Source organism: Bos javanicus, chromosome 16 (genome assembly GCF_032452875.1).
Source record: "Bos javanicus breed banteng chromosome 16, ARS-OSU_banteng_1.0, whole genome shotgun sequence".
Lineage (NCBI taxonomy): Eukaryota > Metazoa > Chordata > Mammalia > Artiodactyla > Bovidae > Bos > Bos javanicus.
This window is the reverse complement of record NC_083883.1, coordinates 25777999-25788172: the sequence shown is the minus strand read 5'-3', so window position 1 is coordinate 25788172 and position 10174 is coordinate 25777999.

The following is a 10174-nucleotide window of genomic DNA, read 5'->3' as shown; positions in this document are numbered from 1 at the left end:
GATATTGGCAATTTGAACTCTGGTTCCTCTGCCTTTTGTAAATCCAGCTTGTACATCTGGAAGTTCTTGATTCACTTACTCTTGAAGCCTAGCTTGAAGTATTTTGAGCATGACCTTGCTAGCATGTGAAATGAGCACAATTGTGCAGTAGTTTGAGCATTCTTTGGCATTGCCCTTCTTTGGTATTGGAATGAAAACTGACCTTTTCCAGCCCTGTGGCTACTGCCGAGTTTTCCAAATTTGCTGGCATATTGAGTTCATCATGTCAACAGCATCATCTTTTAGGATTTGAAGTAGCTCAGCTGGAATTCCATTACTTCTCCTAACTTTGTAGTAATGCTTCCTAAGGCCCACATCCTGATAAGAAATATTAAGACTGTAATACCTTTCTCAGTTACCGTTAGGAAAAACTGACAGAATCAGTAAATGTATGAAGATTCAATTGACACAATTACCAAGGCTGGTCTAATGGGCATATATATAGGATGTACATTAACAAATGCAAAATAAACAATCTCTTGAAACATATCCAGAATGTTTATGAAGCTTGGTAGCTTAAATACAGGAAAGCTATTCTCAACACATTTTATAGAATGTATTTCAACCATATTGCTTTTTTGTCCATAAATTAAATTAGAAATCAAGAATAAGAAATTTGTTTCCACCCCAACTTTGTGGATAGAAATCACAGATAATAAAAAATATGCATCCACATTTTAAAAAATCAGCATTAAAATTACTGAAGCAAAAAAATACATGGTCACTTGTGTGATGTATGAAAAACAGTTCTTTAAAATGCACAGCCTCTACACACACATATTGAAAAAGAAGACAGGGTTTAAGTTAATTAAATAAACATTTAACTTTAGAAGTTAAACAAGAATGAACTGAAATAAAATAAATAAGAAATCAATACCCAATATTAAAATATAAAATAAACACAAAATGGAGATCTATAAACCAAATTAGTTTGTTCTAAATACTGAAAATGTGATGATTCTGTGGCAAAATTGATTGAGAAAAAGAGAAGGTATGGCTAAATAATACTAGGAATGAACAAATGGAACGTACACATTCATAGTCAGAAAGTAGAATGGTGGTTGCCAGGAATGAAAGGAAGGAAATGGTGTGTTATCATTTAATGGGTGTGGGGTTGCAGTTGTATAAGATGGGAGTTTTTGAGATGAATGATGGTGATGGTAGGATAGCAGTGTGAGTGTACTTAATACCACTGAAATATACACTTTGGTAGATTTCATATTATGTGTATTTTACCTCAATTTGAAAAAATTAAATATACCAATGTCAAAAATACATAAAAATACATGGACCAATCACCCATAATAGTGATTGTCTCTAGCAGAGCAGAAGGGAATGGGACCAGGAATGGAAATATAGGTAACTTCAGTTATATCTGTAATGTTTATTTCAGCAGTAAACCAAAAAAGAACTGGAGAAAAAATAAAAGGAGGAATATCTATTTAGGTGGGGTAGAAATTAAATAATAAAATATGAATAACCTATGACAATATATTTTAAAATGTATAATTTCTTGAAAAAGAAAGTACTCAATAAAATAATTGATAAGCTTAATGGTACTATACCCACTAAATAAATATAACTTATAATCAAAACCTATCCTCAAAAAGAGACCAGGCTCAGAGGGTCATAAACATGTTTTATTAACATTTAAAGAATAGCTGCTTCCAAAGTTTGTATAAGTTTTTCACAATATAGAAAAATAAGGAAGTCTTCTCAAATAATTTTATATTACTATTATAACTTTGATATTGAAACAAAGAAAGTAAAAGCAAAGATATTGGCAAAGGTATATTACTTAGGATTGTGCATCTTGAATATCTGCAAACCTGACCTGGAAACTTATAGATATACCATGATAGAGACTGCAAAATTGATTTCATATTGGAAAATTAATTATTATCATTCACCACAGTTAAAGGTTAAAAGAGAAAATTCTAAAATGACCTTAGAAGATTCAGAAAAGCATATACATAGCTTTTTTTGATTATTAGAACTCAGAAAAAAAATTAATAAAAATAATATGTGATAATTTTGGTATTTTCTATAAAAGAAAAAGCATAATGCCTTAAATAGTAAGCTACAAGGCCTTCCCTCATAGCTCAGTTGATAAAGAACCTGCCTGCAATGCAGGAGACCTGGGTTTGATTCCTGAATTGGGAAGATCCTCTGAAGAGGGAAATGACAATCCACTCCAGTATTCTTGCCTGGGAAATCCCATGGAAGAAGAGCCTGGCGGGCTACAGTCCATGGCGTCGCAAGAGTCAGACACAACTTAGTGACTAAACCACCAATAAGCTACAGAAAATATATAAGAAAAATGGATAATATTATAGAGAAAAGTAAATCAAAAAAGTTTTATAAGTGCATTACTGGAGAAGAATGTTGCTACATGTGTTATAACTGCCAATTAAAATATATTTTGTAATAGAATAAACACATAAGGCTAGTTCATAAAATTAGTATTTGACATTTTAAATCTTATTGAAATTCATATTTTAATAAGAACTTTGTGTTCAACAGGAACGTACATAATTGAACATTTAAAAAAAATTATTTATATTGAAGTGTTGCTGATTAATAAAGTTGTGTTAGTTTCAAGTGTACAGCAAAATGATTCAGTTATATATATATACAGATATCCATTCTTTTTCAGATTATTTTCCCATATAGGTTATTACAGAATATTGAGTAGAGTTCCCTGTACTATACAGTAGGTCCTTGTTGACTATCAGCTTTGTATATAATAATGTGTATATGTTAATCCCAAACTTCAAAGATAAATAGCTATCCATGACTTAACACAATAAAAAGAACTTTTAAACAAACAAGAATAACCAATTACCTAATATTGTCACCCTGCTTATTTAACTTATATGCAGAGTACATCTTGAGAAACGCTGGGCTGGAGGAAGCACAAGCTGGAGTCAAGATTGCCAGAAGAAATATCAATCACCTCAGATATGGAGATGACACCACCCTTATGGCAGAAACTGAAGAAGCACTAAAGAGCCTCCTGATGAAAGTAGAAGAGGAGAGTGAAAAAGTTGGCTTAAAGCTCAACATTCAGAAAACGAAGATCATGGCATCCGGTCCCACCACTTCATGGCAAATAGATGGGGAAACAGTGGAAACAGTGGCTAACTTTGTTTTTCTGAGCTCCAAAATCACTGCAGATGGTGACTGCAGCCATGAAATTAAAAGACTCTCACTCCTTGGAAGGAAAGTTATGACCAACATAGACAGCGTATTGAAAAGCAGAGACAGTACTTTGTCAACAAAGATCTGTCTAGTCAAGGCTATGGTTTTTCCAGTAGTCATGTATGGATGTGAGAGTTGAACTATAAAGAAAACTGAGCACTGAAGAATTTATGCTTTTGAACTGTGGTGTTAGAGAAGACTCTGAGAGTCCCTTGGACTGCAAGGAGATCCAACCAGTCCATCCTAAAGATCAGTCCTGGGTGTTCGTTGTTAGGACTGATGTTGAAGCTGAAACTCCAATACTTAGGCCACCTGATGTGAAGAGCTGACTCATTTGAAAAGACCCTGATGCTGGGAAAGATTGAGGGCAGGAGGAGAAGGGGACAACAGAGGATGAGATGGTTGGATGGCATCACCGACTCGATGGACATGGGTTTGGGTGAATTCTGGGAGTTGGTGATGGACAGGGAGGCCTGGCGTGCAGTGGTTCATGGGGTTGCAAAGAGTCGGACACGACTGAGTGACTGAACTGAATCTGATAAGGCATTTATTTAAAAACTTCTGCTAACATTATGATTAATGGAGAAATGTTAAAGACATTCCCATTAAATACAATCAGGAACATGATATGAATTTTCAATAGCACCATTTCTATCTGACATTATTTAGGAGGGTCTAGCCAGAGCCATGAGACAAGCAGATATATAAACAAACATAAACCAAAAAATAATTAAAAGGGGAAAAGACTGACTAAGAAGGAAAAACTTGCATATTACTCACTGATTATATAATTGTTTACATACAAAATTTTAAGATTTTACTAATACGGTACTAGGATTAATAAGAGAACTTGGTAATATTGCACAACATAAAACTGATGCACCAAAATAAATTACACTATATAAATGGAAACTAAGCATTAGAAGGTTACAAGTGAAAAAATATATGGCATCTAAAAATCTATTCGAGAAAAACATAGCCATGTATTTATGGAGTAATAGAAAATATGTTTGAAAGATGTTAATAGAAACAAAAGGAGAGATATAGTGAATTCATGTAAGGGGGAAAAGCTAATTTTGTATTAATTCCTGCTAAAGTGATCTATAAATTCTAACAAATTTCAATAAAAAATCTCAATACGTATCTCAATAGAAACAGACAGGCTGATCCTAAAATTTTTAATGAAGAAAATTGGGATCAATAAAATTCAGGACAAATTTTAAGGGGAAAAAATCATGACTGTCACCTGTTCTGCTTGATACCAAGGTAGTTATAGAACCATTAATTAAGCCAACCAGCATTGACATGACTGCAGCCCACCAGGCCCCTCGTCCATGGGATTTTCCAGGCAAGAGTACTGGAGTGGGTTGCCATTGCCTTCTCTGTGAAATCAATAAAGGGCATAGAAATACATCCATATTTAGACAGAAACTTAATGTTTGACAGAGGCATAATTTCAGGATAGGGAAAATGTGAATTGTTCATCAAATTAGATTGCTCTTTGAATCAAGTGACTGAAATGTAAATCCAAGCTACTTTTACTGTCACTTCAGCTCAGTTCAGTTGCTTAGTCGCGTCCAACTCTTTGCGACCCCATGAACCGCAGCATGCCGGGCCTCCCTGTCCATCACCAACTCCTAGAGTCCGTACGCAGTTCATTTCACTGGGGTTCACAAAATGGGGAGGTTTATAGAACATCAGAGGGGTAAATATCTGCACCAATACCTTGGAAGTGTGCAACGCGGACAGTGAGAGCTGTCTGCCCAGAGGTCAGCACTAAGGCGGTGCATTGTCTACAGCTACTACCAGAACAATAATAAAACTGACAAAATATTGCTTTCTCTTTTATTATTACTGAGAACAAGCAATGCTAAAAAAAAGTTCAGTGATAAAATGCGTCTTCCCTGAAAACATCCTTCATAAGTTCTAAATATTTGCAGCAGTTCTTGTTTTACTTTAATAATAAATATACTTTAAGCTTCACATTAGTTAATTTTTCTTATTTATCTACTATAAACACTTATTCTTTTATAGACATTGTGCATGTGTGCTAAGTCATGTCAGTCATGTCCAGCTCTTTGTGACCTTATGGACTGTGGTCACCAGGCTCCTCTGTCTGTGGGATTCTCCAGGCAAGAATACTGGAGTGGTTGCCAGGACCTCCTCCAGGGGATCTTCCCAACCTAGGGATCGAACGCACGTCTCTTAGTCTCTTACATGTCCTGCATTGGCAGGTGGATTCTTTACCACTAGCGCCATCTGGAAAACCCTATAGACATTGTACTGTATTCTAAAATAATGTGACATTTACTTTGGAGAACTCCCGTTGTGGACTCACCGACATATTTACTTTAAAACAATTGTGCGATGGTGCAGAATCTTGATGTTCTCTTCCATGGGATTTGTGTCTCCAACCTCTGTTGAGTGCACACTACAATTTGAACAGTAGGTTAGAAACAAATGATGGCATCCTGATTGTAAAACTAAGAAATAGAACGTGAGTTATTTCAGTTGTCACTTTATGTGATCACTTGATAATCTTGTTTATGTTTTAAATTTAAAATAGTCAAGTAGAGGATAGCCATTCACAACCCATCCATCATGGTGACCTTTCCTCCTAAGACCAGACAAGTCTGATTTTCATCAAAATGCAGATTATCACTACAAACTGATTGGCACTGGTAGGCAAAACACAAATAATTAGCCATCTCATTTTTAGGTATTTTTCTCCACTTTTTTTTTTCCTATTGAAATGTAATTAACATAGAACATTATATTTGTTTCAGGTATAAAGCAATGATTTAATATATGCATCATATATATTGCAAAATGATCAACACAGTAAGTCCACCATCTATCACCATACATAGTTTTTTTTCTTGTGATGAGAACCTTAAAGATTTAGTCTCTTTGTAACTCAGAGTCTTTTCTAATTGTAAAATCCTGTATTTTTATTTTTTTATTTTTTATTTATTTTATTTTATTTTATTTTTTACTTTTTTATTATTATTATTTTTTACTTTACAATATTGTATTGGTTTTGCCATACATCAACATGTATCCGTCACAGGTGTACACGTGTTCCCCATCCTGAACCCCACCTGCCACCTCCCTCCCCATACCATCCCTCGGATCAAGATCATTTTTAAATATTTTAGCTATTCATCTGCAAGAAGAAAAATCTGGACCAAATGGCTTTTCAACATTTTTTTTCTTGCAATTCTGGAATTTTAATTTATCCCTACATAGTACCTAACACCCTCAATATTTAATACAATGGTGTTTACAAATACAGTCACCTGAAATTGTATACATCCACACGTAGGTCATCTACAAATCTTAGGATGGCAGAAAGATTGTGTGTGAGGATAGCAACAACTGTTACCTCATGAATGGGGAAAAAAGTTTTATGTTTTATCTTTTTTGTTAAACAAGTCAGAGAAGGAAGAAGTGTATAATCTAGGAGCTGGTTTATTCCTTTTCATAAGGAAACATGGCCTGCGGCCGTAAAGACCTCCCCTGGAGACTCACAGTGTCCTAATGTGAGACTTGTTTATTCTGGGGCACATTTTATCATTTTAGCCCTGGAGTTATTTGAGCTTCTAAAAGCATGTAGGTAGTAAGTGGTTTGGGGTGCCAGGAAAGTAATTGGATTAATGCACTTCTATCTCAGATTACTGGCAAGTTAGCCTGTGGTATGCGGGCTTTTAATGTTATTTTGAACATGGTATAACACAAACAGCTACTTCTGTGACGTTATCATGCTCCCACATCAAACCCTTCCACCAGACCCCTTCCTTACCTTGTCACACCCCAGAATTACCCAGTGGTGTGGTGTGCATCCTTTTCTCCTTCCAGGTTACTGGCTTCTGCTTCCAGCCGCCCACTTCTTCCCAGATTCTTGCTGCAATGAAACAAGCAAACAAACAAACGAAAATATTTCCAATTATATCAAAGCCTCATCAGTTGCAATTTCAGTCAATAGAAACATGACGTGGGTTTGCAAAGAGTCAGACACGACTGAGCGACTGAAATGAACTGTATAATTCAATCATGATTTGACAGCAGGACGTCTCTTCGGCCTCTGTAAAGAGATGTTAGGAAGAAGCATGGAGTAAGACATCATCTAACACATTTAACCAACTCAAGAAAAGGAGGGATCTTTGGCTTCCCTAGTGACTCAGTTGATAAAGAACCTGCCTGCAATACAGGAAACCCAAGTTCAATCCCTGGCTGAGGAAGATCCTCTAGAGAAGGAAATGGCTGGCCACTCAGAATTTTTGCCTGGAAAATCCCATGGACAGAGGAGCCTGGTGGGCTACAGTCTATGGGGTCTCAAAGGGCCTTGCTCTACCACTTAAATTCTGTTTGATTCTGGGAAATCTAACATTTGAGGATTCAGCTACTTCACAGCGTTGTAATCAAATAAGTAAAGATGAAAATATTTTGCATATTAATAAGTATTTTATAAATATAAGTTTTCATTGATTTAGGCCCTACTTAATCATAACTAATTACTGTGTGAACCAGTATTACAATTATAATTCTTTCAGAATCTTCTAAAATATAGAATTTTAAAATTTAAAATGGCTTTCCCGCAGTTAATTCCCAAACACAAAGATGTGATTATAACAAATAAAATATCTTGCAAATTGTCTGTGCTAAGGTTAATGTTTGATTTACAGCAGCAATATGTGAACTGTGAACTTCCAGATGTTCAAGCTGGCTTTAGAAAAGGCAGAGGAACCAGAGATCAAATTGCCAACATCCGCTGGATCATGGAAAAAGCAAGAGAATTCCAGAAAAACATCTATTTCTGCTTTATTGACTATGCCAAAGCCTTTGACTGTGTGGATCACAAGAAACTGTGGAAAATTCTGAAAGAGATGGGAATACCAGACCACCTGACCTGCCTCTTGAGAAACCTATATGCGGGTCAGGAAGCAACAGTTAGAACTGGACATGGAACAACAGACTGGTTCCAAATAGGAAAAGGAGTACATCAAAACTGTATATTGTCACCCTGCTTATTTAACTTATATGCAGAGTACATCATGAGAAACGCTGGGCTGGAAGAAGCACAAGCTGGAATCCAAGATTGCCGGGAGAAATATCAATCACCTCAGATATGCAGATGACACCACCCTTATGGCAGAAAGTGAAGAGGAACTAAAAAGCCTCTTGATGAAAGTGAAAGAGGAGAGTGAAAAGTTGGCTTAAAGCTCAACATTCAGAAAATGAAGATCATGGCATCTGGTCCTATCACTTCATGGGAAATAGATGGAGAAACAGTGGAAACAGTGTCATACTTTATTTTTGGGGGCTCCAAAATCACTGCAGATGGTGACTGCAACCATGACATTAAAAGACACTTACTCCTTGGAAGAAAAGTTATGACCAACCTAGATAGCATATTAAAAAGCAGAGACATTACTTTGCCAACAAAGGTCCCTCTAGTCAAGGCTATGGTTTTTCCAGTAGTCATGTATGGATGTGAGAGTTGGACTGTGAAGAAAGCTAGAGCCGAAGAATTGATGCTTTTGAAGTGTGGTGTTGGAGAAGACTCTTGAGAGTCCCTTGGACTGCAAGGAGATCCAACCAGTCCATTCTAAAGGAGATCATCCCTGAGTGTTCTTTGGAAGGAATGATGCTAAAGCTGAAACTCCAGTACTTTGGCCACCTTGTGAGAAGAGTTGACTCATTGGAAAAGACTCTGATGCTGAGAGGGATTTGGGGCAGGAGGAGAAGGGGACGACAGAAGATGAGATGGCTGGATGGCATCACTGACTCAATGGACATGAGTATGAGTGAACTCCGGGAGATGGTGATGGACAGGGAGGCCTGGTGTGCTGTGATTCATGGGGCTGCAAAGAGTTGGACACGACTGAGCAACTGAACTGAACTGAAGGCTATGAATGCATAAAGTAATTATGTCTGTGAATTTTTTTGGTCAAATGATCTGTCATTTCAATATTAGTTTGTGAATTTAAAAGCCAGATATAGCTAGACTTTCATATGTAGAAGTGAATATCATGAATCTAGGTTGGTATTGGGTGGAAATTTTACTTGATGTGGGTTCTGATAAATATATTGATATGAATTTACTGTCCCCCCTTTTTTGACTGCCATTTTTATGAGGGAAGGTACTGCTTTGATCTTTACAGCCCATTCAGTCAACTTCTCAGAAGCTTCCAAGTGACTCTCCTAGGGAATTCAGTTATTCTAAGAGATTCTTGCCACTGTAACTTGAAGGGCAAAGAATTCTTTCTAACAACATTTTCTTTACTTTCAGTAGAGGCATATTCTCATCCATTCTAAAAGTCTGGAAAGCAATCAGAAAAGGGACATTGCTGAATCCTGAATCTGCAGCCGTGTAATGGAGCCAATGATTATTATATTAGATGTTCATTCATTCATATATTCATTTGTTTTCCTTTATTATCACTGGACAAATATTTACTGTGTTAGGTCTTTGTTTCTAAGAGCTGAGAATATAGAGAACAATATGGATAGTGTACCCTCTCTCTTGGAAATTTTCATAGTGTATTATACAAAGCAGGAGCTTCCCAGGTGGCACAGTGGTAACGAATCTGCCGGCCAATGCAGGAGCCACAAGAGACGTATCTTTGATCCCTGGGTCAGGAAGATGCCCTGGAGAAGGAATAGCAACCCGCTCCAGTATTCTTGCCTGGAAAATTTCATGGCGAGAGGAGCCTGGTGGGCTACAGTCCATGAGTCACAAAAAGTCATACGTGAATGAAAACATACAAAACAGACCTTAAGCAAACGATAATTAAAAGTGACTCAAAATTATTAAAAAATAAGTTTAAAGTATTATTTTAAGACAACTATATTTAAGCTGATCCACCCTGTTCAATAAGGAGCAATTCACTGAAAGTCCTCACTTAGTATTCAGTTTCTTCCATATTTGAGT